This window comes from Rousettus aegyptiacus, unplaced genomic scaffold (assembly GCF_014176215.1).
Source record: "Rousettus aegyptiacus isolate mRouAeg1 unplaced genomic scaffold, mRouAeg1.p scaffold_m13_p_19, whole genome shotgun sequence".
NCBI classification, from domain to species: domain Eukaryota; kingdom Metazoa; phylum Chordata; class Mammalia; order Chiroptera; family Pteropodidae; genus Rousettus; species Rousettus aegyptiacus.
This window is the reverse complement of record NW_023416294.1, coordinates 4886215-4901135: the sequence shown is the minus strand read 5'-3', so window position 1 is coordinate 4901135 and position 14921 is coordinate 4886215. Positions and strand designations below refer to the sequence as shown.

Genomic DNA, 14921 nt, shown 5'->3' with positions numbered 1-14921 from the left:
CTAACCCGGACTTGGTGCTTTCAGTCATGTGGAGGGTCCTCACATCAGCTGTCCACATCCTGACCCTGGTACCCAGAAGCAGAGTGTTATTGGCAGATAGGATTTTGCAGATGGGATTAGCGAAGGGTCTGACGTGAGTCCTCCTGGAGGTAGGTGGCCCTAAACCCAGTGTCAGTGCCCTTTTAAGGGACAGAAGAGACGCAGACACAGAGAAGCCACATGCAGATGGAGGCAGAGGTGGAAGGGACGGGGCCACCAGCCCAGGGACGCCTGGGCCCCCGGAAACTGGGAGAGGCCGGGAGGACCCTCCCCTGGAGCCTCGGGAGGGAGTTTGGCCCTGGGACATCTGATCTCACCCCGCTGGTCCCCAGGACTGGGGGAGGAACGATGTCTGTGATTTTAAGTGCCCTCTGCGCCATGAATTTCTGTCGTTTTAATGCCCCGTGTTCGGGCCCGCCCCCGGCAATCAGCACAAAAAGCGTTCTCTGCACACCCTAAAAGAATTTCAAAACTGGCACCTAAAAGGTTACATTTTAACAGTTGCAAACAACTTTTACCACACAGTGAACATCGCCACTTAAAAATACAGCGGCTGGTGAGCGTTTCGAAGGTCTCTGCTGGACCGTGAACGGCCATGGTTTTGACAAACGCCGTCATTCTCGAAACGAACCCCTCACGGGCTCTTTTTAAAGATCGGGGCGTTTTGCATCGTTCCCTTCTCTCCTTGAAGTTGCGTTTCCTTCACGCATCTGTCCCCGGGACCTGATCCCGGGGGCACGTACCCCCATGCTTGGTACTCTTTCTCGCTGGTTTGAAACCATCCAAGTCATGGCCACAAAAATCCACGTGAGCACGGGAACGTGAACACCTGGTCCGTTTCCCGTGCCGATGGGCCTCCCTGCTCAGACCCGTCTTCCGACTAAACGCTCGTGTGGTCAAAATGGATCCAAGTGACAAAGACTTATTGCGCACTTTGATGCACATCACTGAACACAGAGGCAGAAAGCGTGTGTGGACGGTACTTTGTCAAGGAGACAGACCCTGAGCAGGGTTTTCTTACGCCTTTAAGAAAAGTCTCACGCACCTGCTGAGTCAGCCGCGAACCGTGCACACAGGGACCCTCAGGACAGAGGTGCGGGGCGCTCTGAGTTTGAGGTGCTTGGGTTGATTGTTAAGGAGGTGCATGTTGCTGTCGTTTGGGGGCAGTGGGGAGACGTGCCACAGCAGCATTTTTCCGAGGTGTTTTTTTGTTTGTTTTCCTGCTTAACTCGATCACGTCCATTGGAAAAAAACCGATTGTTATGAGGTGGGCGGGTGTAGGATAAAGGATGTCGCACATAGGCTGCTATAACACTGGCAGGTTCTTCAACTGTAGGGGATCTGAACGTCGCATCTCCTACAAACGAGCACACAGGGGACCCCAGGACGGTCTTTGGTGCCCTGGGAGCTCCGGTTTGAAGACCCCTCATTGCCCTAAACCTTCCTGTAGGAAGAGAAAGGCTGTATCCCAAGACCCAAGGGTAGGGGGCGGAGCGCAAAGCCCGTGCCTGACGAAATGGCTCCGATTTCGTGCGATTGGAAACGTGTGTTCAAAGGTTAAACAACTTCGTGAGAGAACACAAATTTCCTGCATTTTCCAGAAGGGGGCTCGAAGGGGAATAACTCTATCTGAGGTTCAGAATGTGCACCAGGACGGTCCGAAACTGACCTCCGTCCCGGGTAAATGACATCATCCGGAGAAGTGTCACTGGGAACACACTCGCTCCTGACTCACCAGCTCACACCCCCACGGAGGGTGGCAGTCAAAAACCGTGCCTCGGACGCGAATGACTGCTTTGAAGGTACAGCTTTACTGTTTACTAAAATGCATGACTTAAAGTCATTTCTACACACAATGAATAATGGTGGAATCAGTAAAATGAATCTCTGGGTCTCAGAAACATTGCAAACATTGTTCTCTTTCTGATTTGACTGGGGGGTAGCCAGGAGGCAGGCATTTCTGAATTCCGCTGTGTCCGTGGCAAATGCGTTATTTTCGGAGGGCGTCGAATGAAGCAGGGTGGTATCATGGGGTTTGGGATTTCTCGGTCTAAACAGAGGGCGTTTATCAGGCACCTACTTTTTACCAGACTCGAACTGATGCATCTCATTCCACCCTCCAAAGGACCCCACGATGCAGGTGCTGTTCTTGTGGATTTTACGCTAGTGACTTTTTCTTTTCCGTTCAACTCACCTCCACTCTCCTCATTGCCATTTCCCTCCCTCAACGGCCTTTGCGTTTGATGTAGAAAGAGAGACTCAGTCTAGAGTCTCGAGATGGAATCTTGGTCCGTGGACTTGCAGCTTTTCTCTTGTCTCATGGGCGCCGCCGAGGCTACGAATCTGCCTATGTTCACGGCTTTGGTTTCGTCCCGCTCAATTCGGTTCGCGTCTTCATTATCATTTGCGTGGGTTGTATGTGGCTGCTGTACCAAGTTAGCCAAAGCTGAAGGCAAACAAAATTTATTCTCTTACTTTTCCAGAGGCCAGAAGTCTAACATCAGCTTTGGCCTGACAACCTTGCTTTTTCCGGATTCTAGAGGAGTTCCTGAACTTGTGGCTTCTTCCTCCATTTTCAAAGTCAGCATCCTGAGTCCTCGGATTCTCTCCGCTCCGTAGCACGTGCCGATGTCTGTCTCCACTTCTCCGTTTTCCCATGTTTGCCTCCCTTTTGAGGGCCCCCGTGATGACATTAAGCCCACCTGGATGGCCCAGAATCATCTTCCATTCCTAGTCAGCTCACATGTTTACGGGTTTCGAGGATCAGCATGTAGATTCTTTGTGGACGTTATTCTGCCTGCCGCACAGGGATTAAGACGTGGACATCTTTGGGGACCTTATTCTGTGTGCTGTATCATTTATTAAGAGCCTTTGGCATGTTTTCATCCGTATTTCTTCTTGAGCGCGTGAGTTGTTTCAAAGTGCGCGGCCGTCGAAGACTCTCTAGTCGTCTTTCAGTTGCGGGCTAATTCCGCCGAGGTCAGAGAATGTGTCACGAATGACTACATCCCTTGAGAGGGGCGGAGCTGGCTGAGGCCCGAGCAGATGGTCCGTTCAGTGACTGTCGAGAACACCGTCATGCCCATGGCCTCCAGAGCCTCGGTAAGGAGATCTTAGGAGGCGTGAGGCCCAGGTCTGTCTATACACCTTCCTGGTGCCCAGCTTCCATAGTGGGTGGGAGGCATGACTGTGTAGAGCAGGGGGGTCCATCCGTTCCGGCGAAGGGTCCAGCTGAAAGTCGCCATGGAGACAGTGAGAGTCCCCTGAAAGCCATCACCAGGCCAGTGAGAGAGTTACGGGCGGAAGGCCTCGCCCATGAGGCAGGGCTGTGAGTCTGCACTCCGGGACAGGTCACCATCTTTAAGGAACGGCTGGTTATCACAGGAAGCAGAGACGGCCCGTCATGGGAGTCGCCATGCTGGGCAGGAGCGTGCCCGTCGTGCGGGCTTCCTGAGGAAGCTCTACCAAAGGACCCCAGGCTGGAAGTTATCCTCTCACGGAGCAACAAACGGAAACGTATTCTCCCACGGTTGTGAAGGCCAGACGTCCGCGGCGCAGCTGCAGCCGGGGCCGGTCCCACCTGGGGCCTCTGTCCCGGGCGTGTGGACGCGTCCCCTCCCTGTGTCCTCGCACGGTCATCCCTCTGCGTGAGTCTCTGTCCTCACCTCCTGTTCTCACAAGGACGGCGGTCACACGGGGTTGGGGACTCACGGTTAACCCGGGCTGACGCCGTCTTAATGAATTACACCTGCCAAGGCCCTGTTTCTGAATGAGGTCGCCCTCTGGGGTCGCGGGGGTCAGAACTCCTGCGTTTGGTAGGGACACGACTCAGCTCGGGACACTGTCCCGTGTCTACGCTGCTGAGCTGAGCGTGTGTTTCCCTAACTAGGCACCTCATTACTCTGCTGTTTCGCTGCTGAATGAATGACGTCAAACTTCCCTGTGTGTGCCCAGTGTTTATCTGTGCATTTCGGCTGTTAATGACCACAGATACGAGATCGTACGACCGGCCTCCTACGATGAACTCCCACGGCCCCTCGGCGGAGGGCGGCTGGGCTTCCTGGGTGACGCGAGGGCCTCGGGGCTCCGCCCTGTGCAGTCGATAAGATCTCTGATGAGATCTCGCCCGAGCAGCCCGTTATCCTCTTATCCTTCCGCTAAGGGAGGGACGAGGATGTCACAGGGCCCTTCCTGTTTATCTTGGGGTCCGAACAAGCACCTATACGATTTGCTCAGTGTACTTCCTGGAGTTCTCCAAGGTGGGGGTGGAGACTTTTAGACGTTCTGGGTTCGTGTATCTGATGAGAATCTTTGCAGAGGTAGCCAAACAGGTCAGCTGACCTCTGATGAGGAAGTGCAGAGTGGCATCACTCGGCTTCGGATTAAAAAAAAAAAATACGTGCGGAGCGTTTGCAAATGATGTAGTTACAACCCCGCCGCTGCGTAAATACTCCTCGAATGCCGCGTTCCCTCCTCGCTTCCCATTTACACGCTTTACGACGGAAAACTACGTCGGCGCATCGGAAACAAAGCATCTCCCTTTCCCCCGTGAAACGCGGTTCCGTCTGCCTCTGCCTGTCGTCGGGTTGCCGTACGCACACGTGTGCCGCCGTGTGGTCCACCTGGGAGTCACGCGATGTCCATGTCAGTTATGTCTAAATACCACTGGGGAAAGGAAGGAGAAGCCACACTGGACTCGGGCGAGAAAAGCAGACACAAACCCATCCTCGCGCGCCCTCGCTCTCCGAGGTCAGCGGGGTAGCTTTTGCTCACAGAGGAGAGCCAAGAAAGGCACCTGCTTAGCGAGGGAGGAGGGCCGCGGGGAGCCTGCCGACAGCCCCTCTCCAGTGCGGACACGGTGCCCGGAAGCTCGCCACGTCACTGAGCCCCTTCCTCCCTTGGGAGTTGCTCTTCCCTGGGGCGCGCGGAGCCCCTACCTTTCCCACGGCCATAGACAAGGATGCAGGGGGCAGCTGAACAGAGAGCCGGGCCCAGCCCGAGGCACGAGGGGCCGGTCACAGACACCCAGGGTGGACGTCGGACTGGGGGTGGGGGTGGCCTGGTGGAGGACAAGTCGCAGACTCGCGGGCCTGGTTGGACCCCAGGGGTTGGGCGAGGCTGAGCGAGAGGCTGTGTCAGCTGTGAGCAGGGCCTGGGGACCAGGTGTCGGCCGAGCAGGTTGCTGCCCACCTGCAAGGGTGACCTTTATGTATTGCCTTGCTCAGGCCACACGGTCTGCAGACACGTGGCCACACAGCAGTCTGGGTGCGGCTGCGAAGGTGTTTCTTACGTGACATTATCGTCTACATCGGTGGACTTCCAGAAGAGGAGGCGGCCCTCCGCCATGTGGGTGGGGCTCGTCCAATCACTTGAAGACCTTTGCAGGAAACAGACGGGGTCCCCCGAGGACCCCCTGGATCTCAAGACGCAGCATCAGCTCATCTCTCGGTCTCTGGCCTGCTGGTCTACCGTGCAGAACTGGGAAGTATCAGCTTGTACAACCACACGGGTCAATTCCTTAGAATAAATCTCTCTCTTTCTACCTCTTTCTCTTCCCCCTCATTCGTCTATGAATGTAAGTACGTATGTATGTATGTATGTATGTATGTATCTATTTATCTATCTATCTATGTATCGTCTACCTACCTTTCTGTTTCTTTGTTTCTTTTGTTCTTTCTTTGTTTCTTTCTTTCTTTGTTTGTTTCTTTTTCTTTCTTTCTCTTCTCTCTCTCTCTTTCTTTCTATGTATCTCTCATCTCCTCTTGGTTCTTGCATTAGCATCTCCAGAGAAACAGAACAAATGTATACAGATGAGATCTATTAGAAGGAATTGGCTCCCGTGATTACAGGGACCGAGGAGTCCCGAGACCTGCCGTCTGCAAGCTGGAGACCCAGGAGAGCTGGCGGTGTGAGTCTCAATCCGAGGACCAGGAGAAGAAAGACGTCCCCATGGGAAGGCAAGCAGGCGGAGGGAGCTCATGGCGCCCCCCCTCCGGCCCCCCCCACTTTTGCTCTATTCAGGTCTCCGGACAGGTGGGACCTGTGGGTGTGGCCCACCCACACTGGGCGGAATGGGACCTGCTTTTCATTTAAGTGTTAATCTCTTCCCCTGAAACACCTGCACAGAACCATCCAGAACAAAGTTTAAGCAGATAGCTGGGCGCCTGTTATCCGGCCCAGTAGACACACAGGATTAACCGGCACGTTCTGTTTCCCGGAGGGGGGGTGTGGTGCCTACCACGCAGGGCCGAGAAGCGGGACCACAGACGGCGGCGTTTGGGGTTATCCCCAGCACACAGAGCGACGCCTCTCTCTGTCCGACTCAGGGCCAGCTTCGTGCCAAGGACACCGCCCGCCTCACGCTGGAGCCCCCTCTTATGCTCCCTCCGGGCTCGCCTACGTGCATGGCGAGACTCACACGATGACGGAGTGAGGTCGCCTCTAAGCGCCCCGCGTGGATCAGGCAGCGGAACAGAATGCCGCATAGGGGACATTAAGATGCAATTTTGCCAGAAGTGGCAGGGACTCGCGGGTCCCAGGAGCTGGGCCAGACCGAGGAGAGGGGTGGCTCAGTTCGGAGCGGGATGGGAGGACTCGGACTTGCTCCCTCAGTGTTGGGATCAGAGGCGGTGCTGGGAAGACCTCCCGCCCCACCGCGCGCGCGCGCGCACACACACGCACTCACACACACGGTTCCTGGAGCTCCCCCTCCCGGGGGCGAGTCACCCCTGCCTGTGGGCGGAGCCAAGCCGGTGCAGAGCGGGGCAGGCTGCAGGCGGGGGCGGTGACCTGCATGCGGTGCCGAGCGCGCGTGCGCCAGAGGCCACCTACCTACACCGGGACTCCCCAGGCAGGGTGGGGTTCAATGCCACCGTGTCCCTGGGGACATTCGAGCCCTGCTTCCTGAGTCCTGGAGAAAACATCCCCGCCTCGCTCACCGACCAGGTTGCCATGGGACCCCACCAAGCCTTCGTATCAGAAAGCCGAGGTCCAGCTAGGAATCGGCCGACTTAAGAATTGGCGACGGCTCAGAGCTGAGTTGACATGCCAGGCCCTGGCCTGGTGGCAACTCAGCGACCGTGCGGATCGCGAACCCGAGGGCACCTCGTCCGGAGCCACGAGGAGTTCCCGGAGACCCCAGCCGAGCCTCCCCTTGCCACGGGCGCCGCTGCCGCCCGGCGTCACCGCGAGTCGCCGGCCCACGCCTCCTGCGTTCGCCTGGCTCGACGCTCCCGGGGGCCGCGCCTCCGCCCGGCACCCTCGCCGTGAGGGGAGAGAAAGTCTGTCTCTTCTCGTTTGCCAGAAGAGGAAATTGAGGTTAGAGTCATTAGGTCACAGCGGCCACGGTCAGACACACCGCGAGTGAGGATGCTGGTCGACACGCAGTGGCGAGGTCATGTCACGTCCCCCGACCCTGCTGCCCCGCGTCCTTGTGGCGACGCCAGGCCCGGCTCGGCCCCCCGGTCCGCACCTCCCGCGCCGGTGACGTCACACGGGACCACAGCGTGGGCCCGGCGCGCCCTCACCACGGAGCCCCAGACGCACGCCCTGCGGGTTGGGGGGAAGACCCGACGGCGCGCACAGGGGGATGGGTCCCCGAGACCAGAGCTGTGGGCGGCCGGCCAACGAGGCGGTCCCTGTGCCGCCTGCCACTCAGGCCGGGGGCGGCCGCGGGCTCTCAAACGAGACCCGCAGGGACTCTCGCCGAGGTCTGCAGACGGCTCTGTTGTCGCAGCTGGGGAGCGAGGCCATGCTCCTGGCATCTGCTGGGCTGAGGCCAGGGACACTGCTCAACACCCTACAGGACGCTGGACACCCCACGACAGCCACGAGCCGCACACATCAATGTGGGGGCTGGGGAGACCCTGAGCCGGCATGACGGACTCTACTTGTCCCCTTTCTGTCTCTACTGCTTTGATCTATGTCATCTATCCTTCTGTCTGTCATCTGTCTGTCTGTCTATCTATCCATCTATGTATCTATTACGTATCATTTAGCTATCTATCTATGAATCTATCTATCTATCTATGAATCTATGTATCTATTTATCTATGTATCTATCTATTTTTATCTATCTATCTATCCATCTATGTGTCTAGCAAGCATTCATCCATCCATCCAATCTACCATCCATCCATCCATGTTTATATTCATCCATCAATCTGTTATCTGTCTATCTATCTATCTATCTATCTATCATCTATCTATCTATCTGTCTATCTACCCGTCTATGTATCTAGCAAGCATCCATCCAATCCACCCTCCATCCATCCACCATCCATCTATCCATCCATCCATCCATCCATGTATGTATTCATCCATCTATCTTTTATCTATATCTATCTATCTATCTATCTATCTATCTATCTATCTATCTATCTATCTATCTATTTATAACCTATCTATTATCTATTATCTATCTATCCATCCATCCATCTATGTATCTATGTATCTGTCTATCATCTATGTATCTATGTATCTATGTATCTATCTATCTATCTATCTATCTATCATCTATCTATCTATCTATGTATCTATCTATCTATCTATGTATCTATCTATCTATCTATCTATATATCTATCTATTTATAATCTATCTATTATCTATTATCTATCTATCTATCCATCCATCCATCTATGTATCTATGTATCTGTCTATCATCTATGTATCTATGTATCTATCTATCATCTATCTATCTATCTATCTACCTATCTATCTATCTTGTCATCTGTCTGTGTACCACAGTGGTCCATCACTGTGGATGACTTGGTCACCTAGGAGGAAACTTTGCAATAGGTGGACACATTTTTGGTTGTCGCCACTTAGGGGAGGGGACTGCTGGCATCTCGGGGGCTGAAGACCATGGATGCCACTCAACGCCCTACAATGCAGAGGGCGGCCCCACATCACGACATTATCTGGCCCGCAATGTCCATAAGTGCTGAGGGCGAGAAAACTGTCCTAGGTCACAACCCACTGCATTCGACACAGTGGATTCGATATAGCTTTTTCCGGGGCACAAGCAGGTGCTCCCCCAAACTTTGTAAAGCCGAAGCGTCTGTTCCTGTGTCGTGGACGGTCAGCCCATGAGGCGAAGTTAACACTGCCTCTTCACCAGCCGCTCACCTGTGAGCCGAGTTGGATAGATCCCCTAAGGGGGTCGCCGGCCGGGGTCCAGGCCATCGGGGCAGGGGGACAGGGCAGCCAGTGGCCCAGCCTGCACTATGGCCTGGGTCGGCATGGTGTCCAGTCTGGCGCTGCTGCACTTAGGGCCGCGTTTAGGAAGAAGGCCGACTTGTTTCCGGTCCCATAGCTGTTGCCCTCCCAGACCATGGCCGGGATGACAGGGTGGGGGCGTTGCTGGGAGCCGGGGCACTCTGTGTTTATACGGGAGCCGGGCTGGGGCCGGACCGTCCGGGGGGCATCGGGGGTGTCACGGAGGGCTGTGGCACACGCTACCACGCACCTCCGTGTTCATCTGCCCATCTGCGTGTCGGAGGAAGGGGTCACGGAGCCAGGGGAGGCGCCGGAGTACCGGAGCTGGCACTCAGTGAGGGGGGGTTGTGGGGCGGGGTGCTCGGTGCGCCCCTAGTGGACAGGTGAGGATGGTGGTGTGGGGCTGGGGCCGGGTGAGAAGCCGGACACTCAGGAGGGGCAGACAGCGCTGAGCACAGCCCTGAGCACGCCACACAGATGTCCCCAGGCACGGGGACCCACCCCACTCCAGGGCCCGACGGAAGCCCTGATGCTCCATTTCCTCTCCCCGCCTCGGTCGGTCGGAGGAGCAAGTATAAGGCGCTAAGGAAGTTGTCCGACGCTCTGAGCAAAATGGAAACCACTTTCAGTGGGAAAAGAGGATATGCGACTAATTCGTGTGTGGGGCTTGGGCGAAGACCAAGTTTCCAATTTGGGCCCTTGGGCCAGGTCACACACAGTCGTCCTCAGGGTCAACAAAGGGCTCGGCCGCGCTGGGAGCCAAACGGGATCGCAACCTCTGGGGAACCACACCAAGGTGTTTGGCACATGCCCCAACAATCTGTCTGCTCCCCAATGTGTGGCCCCCGATAATCTCTCTGATGCTTAATAATCCCACTAGTCTGCGACATCCTCTCTGGTCTCCACTGTCCTCGTCTTCCTCCATGCTCTCTCCCCAGGCTCCAATATTTTCTGTGCTCCCCAATATCCTTTCTGATCCCCCATCACCTCCCCGGTCGCCCACCATCCCTCTCGTACAGTCCTTTTTCATCCAGGGCACTGCGGGCAAAGCCTGACGTCATCGCAGAGTGTCCAGCATGGCGCCCGGACGCGAGAAACCGTCCCGGAGTCAGGTGAAGGGGGGAACCCAAGCCACCAGCGGGGGGACGCCCGCCTCGGGCTGCAGGAAGCGGCCGCCCGCGGCCCCCAGCACGGAGAGCTGTCCGGCCGGGCATTTGCATGCCCGCTGTCCAGAAACGCAGCCGTGGCCTTTATTTAGGGGGGAGTCAGTGCCCGGCGGCCGGCACTGGTGCTGTGGCTTCGGGACAGCCCGTCGGCTGGTTTCCTGTAAGCGTGACTCCAAACACAGAGGAAGCCGGGAGGCTGGTGAGCGGTCGGGCAGGAGGAAGTTTGAGCAGAGCTGTGGACGATTGTTTGTTTGTTTTTCTCTGTTCCCTCTCTATCCTTTAAAAATTGAGACATGACCCGTCCTTGTAGAGTGAGTGGTCCAGTGGCATCTGAGGCATTTGCCACAGTGTCGCTTTCCAGAGCATTACCGTCACCCCCACAGGAAACAAACTTGCATTTAAATACGGTCATCAGATGGAACGCTCAGACTCCCCAGCCCTGGGGCAATAATAACAATAGTAACAATAATAATAATAATAATAACAATAATGTAGCAGTAAGAATAGCACATGGTATAGACCATCGGCTGGTGGTCTCATAACCTTGGGTACTTCACTCGGTCTCCCCGTGCCTCAGTTTCCCCACGCATGAGGTCACGTCAACTATTTTCTCGGAGGGGACGTCGCGGGGGTTCTATGTGTCCATCCACATTAAGGCCCCAGAACGGGGAGCTCTGCACAGCATGGGATAAACCTCCACGGTGAGCGTGACATTGACCAATCACTTTGTCAGCGCTAGTGTTGAGCAGATGCAGCTCAGTCGCCCTCAGAACAGGCGCAGGCTGTAGGTGCTACTCTCGGAATTCTCCTCCAGTGCATAGTTTTGATTTCTGGTCCACCCATCTCCACTCTCATCCTCATCATTTCCCTCCTTCCACTTTCTTTGCATTTAATCTAGAAAGAGAAACCCATTCTAGATTCTTGAACATGTATTCATTCGCTCATCATCCGCCATTTTTATCCATCATTTTTCCATCCACCCAGCTATCCATCCATCATACACCCACCCAGTCACACACCCATTATTCCATCCGGCCTTCCATCCGTATGACCATCCACCAGTTTACCCACCCACCCGTCCACCCACCCATCCACCCATCCATCCACCCATCCATTCATCCACCCATCCATCCATCCATCTATCCATCCATCCATCCATGCATCTGTCCATCCATCCACCCATCCATCCATCCATCCACCCACTTACTCACCTAATGACCTACCTACCCACCAATTCATTCATCAATTTATCCATGCATCCATCCATCCATCTATCCATCCACAATGCATCCAGCAACAAAACAGATTCCAAGCCCCTGGCAATATCTTCCGGTCCTTCTCCTACAAGGTCACAGCTCAGGGAAGGACCCCCCCCATCCTATGTCACACCGCAGCCTGCTGGGTCGTCCCTTGCTTGAGTGTGGCCTTGCATATTAAGCAAACACCTGGAGGTCACATGCCTCTGACCACAGGGTTCCCGTCGGCGTGCTGGGCAAGGGGTATTCACCAGTGTTCAGGCGCCACGTCCTGGGTACACCTTGCACATCTCCCTCCCTTCACAAAGGCCTGCAGTGGGGACACCCAAGGGAAAATACCATTTTTCCAGCGTGAAAACGCTCAGAAGAAAAGTTGATGCGCCGTGCAGCCGGCGGGCGCGGTCCCACTGGGCGGAGCACCTGGTCTTCCTCCAGGGAGAGGGGGAGGGAAGGGGTGCAGGGGCGCCGCCCCGCCCTGCCCCGCCCGGCCCAGCCCCTTAGCTTCCCTGGGCTGGAGCCCCGCTTCTCGCCACACGCATGACAAGGACAGAGAAAAAACTACCCCGCTGGGTCTGATGGCCGAGCCGCCGCTGCTGGCCCGGCTCCCACAGCCGCGAGGTGTCCCAGGCCGGAGTCCAGCGAGCTCGCGGGGCTCGGCGGTCCCCACGCGCTTCTGGGACGAGTTTGAAGGTGCAGCAAGAAGCGGGGTTCGTCAGGGAAACGGTGCCCGCGAGCTGTGCGAGGTCTCCTGGGCGCCCAGGGGACCCTTTCTGCCTCCAGACCCCTGCCCCGCGCGCGCGTGCGCTCTCGGCGGGTGGGGCGACCCCGAGCCCCGCGGCGTCCCCGAATCCGTGTCCGCAGCACACAGTTCAGTGCCCCAGCTGAGTGAGGTGTTCCTGTTCTGTCTGCGCCTCTGAACGACGTGGGGATGCGCGCGTGTCCCCTGCGCTCCCGGCGTGTCCCACGTTCGCGCCCGCTACGACCCGCCGCGAACGCGCCCCGTGCTCCTGACCCCGCAGCTAACTGAACCCGAGGCGCGCCCAGCTCACCTGGATGCAGACAGCGGGTCAGCAGGCTGCGCGCCGCCGCGCCTCACAGCGCGGTCTCAGGGAGGTGGCCGTCATTGCGCAAGCCCTGCGCTCCCGTCGCGGGGGTCCCGGAGTGATCCGGTGTCCGCAGGCGGCCCCGCTCCCGGCGGCCGCTCTGTGCCCCGGGCGCACTGCAAACCTGCAAACGCGGCATGGCACGCTCGGCGGATGCAAATTCTTCAAGGGCCACCTGCCAGCCGGCGCTGCGTGGAGAGCCGGGGTAGCTAAAAGGAAGCCCGTTATGAAATTTCCTGTATAACTAACTAACTGTCTGCGCTCTCGCCGAGGCGCGAGCCGCACCCCCCCACACACACCTGCTTCCTCTCGCCGCTCTCAGGACGACTGCAGGCTGTGGGGACCCCTTCCGCCAGGAGGGAGGAGGACCTGTCCCTTTCGTTATCACGGGCAGCCCACTAACAGATTTCTGTTTTGTTTTTATTATTACAAAAGCAAAAAAAAAAAAAAAAAAGCGTGCTACCTACGCATCTGCTTTCTCGCGGTAAAGCTGTGGACGTTGCGACATCTTTCGGTCTACAGCTGCAAGGTGACATTCTGCAGGCGGGGCTCAGACGCTCTGTACCTGCCGCCCATGCTCACGTCAATTATGTCACATTCTGTGGACTATGGACAGTTCTGTCATTATTCTGCGTTTGCGCATCATCTGTTTATTATCTGCAACATACATCTGTGTGGCATCTCTCGCTCTAGCCACCATCTGCAGTATCTATCTGTATCTATCGTCTATCTATCATTTATCCATCTGTTATCTAGCCAGCAGGCCATTGATATCTGTTATCTGTCTATTATTATGTATCACAAATATCCAATATCTACGATCTATCCATAGTCTGCATAACCTCTACCTATCAATATCTATCATGTATCTCTCCGTCATCTATGTATTATCTACCTGCCTACCTATTATCTGTCTATATCTGTCTGTCTATCTAGCTACCTACCTATCATCTATCTGTATCTGTCTCCCTCCCCCCCACCCATGTATTTTCGCCCATAATGTGCGATGCCCCTTCCTTGGAGGGGATGGCATGGGCCCTGCAGAGAGGACCAGGCCCAGGGCAGCTGCAGAAGGCCTGGGCCTTTGTCCCCCCGCGGCAGCCTGGCGATGGACATCCGGGCCTTGAGGCTGCAGGACGCAGCTGGGCGGCGTGCCCCTGGCTGCGCAGGCCCTTTGGCCCAGATCCATCTGGCTGCAGGATGGACCCCTCTCTCCAGACACCGGCAGCTCCTTTATCATCCCAAGCCGTCCTGGGACTCTCGCCCTGCAGTGTGGATAATGATCTCGCTGGGGTATCTGTGGGTTTTCTATGAGCGTCACCCGTGACCACAAAGTTGGGGGCCTTAACGCCACAGGGATTCACTGTCTCACAGTTCCGGAGACCAGAACTTGGAGGTCGAGGCATCGCCAGAACATGGCGGAAATCACGGGGCCCTTCTCTGGGGAAGCAGGGCCCCGCGTGTCGCTAAGGAAGGCGCTTTGGGGACGCTGTTAACAACTCAGATGGCGAGAGCTGTGGGAGGCTTTGGAGCAAGTCGGCAGGGAGACCCACCACGCCAGGTGCTGAGGGATGGTGATGTGTGTCCACGGGCAGTGGAGTCTCCTCGAGGTGAGATGCCGAGTGACTCGCTTCACCTCCACCTTCCCGAGACCACCTCATTACCATGTCACCAATGTCCTTCTCCTGGCCGGTCTCACGCAAGACTCCGAAGCCGCAGCCGGACATTCTCGCCTCCTTCACCTTTCCCCCCGAGTCTGCTTACCTGCAGACGGCCTCACTAATTTCCTCGGTGCGTCCCCCCCCCCGCCCACCGACCCCACGCCCAGCCCCACACCTGCAGGCGCAGAACCACAGCGTTCGTCCGCCTGTCTCATCCAGCACCTGCGGCACCTGGAAGGTGGCCCGTGCACACCTGCTGGAGCAGGTTGAGGAGGGAGCCGGTTCTGGTCTGCTTGCTGTGTGCAGGGGCTGCTTTTGCTCCAGTGGCTGGCATGGCGCCTCCTGCAGCACAGGGTTCGGCTGGGCAATGGTTTCTGAGGATCTCCATGGGGCGTCTGAGCAAGGACGCTGAAGACCTGGGGTGCCCCCCAAAGGGGCCTGCTGAGGGACACTCAGGGTGGGACCAGCAGGCAGCGCGA

At 56.6% G+C, this 14921-nt stretch overlaps 1 protein-coding gene across 4 annotated transcripts in view; it reads right to left on the bottom strand.

Annotated features, from left to right (window-relative positions):
• The window catches only part of P2RY8 (P2Y receptor family member 8), a 34066-nt gene extending 20870 nt beyond the window's left edge, over nt 1–13196 (bottom strand). For 3 of the 4 annotated variants that reach the window (XM_016148138.2, XM_016148157.2, XM_016148164.2), the window contains exons 1-2: nt 13081–13196; nt 12728–12990 (exon numbers count right to left, since the gene is read on the bottom strand). The gene's annotated coding sequence lies outside the window, so the exon portion shown is untranslated. The remainder of the gene's footprint in view (nt 1–12727; nt 12991–13080) is intronic. The other variant, XM_016148113.2, reaches the window with a different exon arrangement.
• Between the last annotated feature and the right edge of the window lie 1725 nt (nt 13197–14921).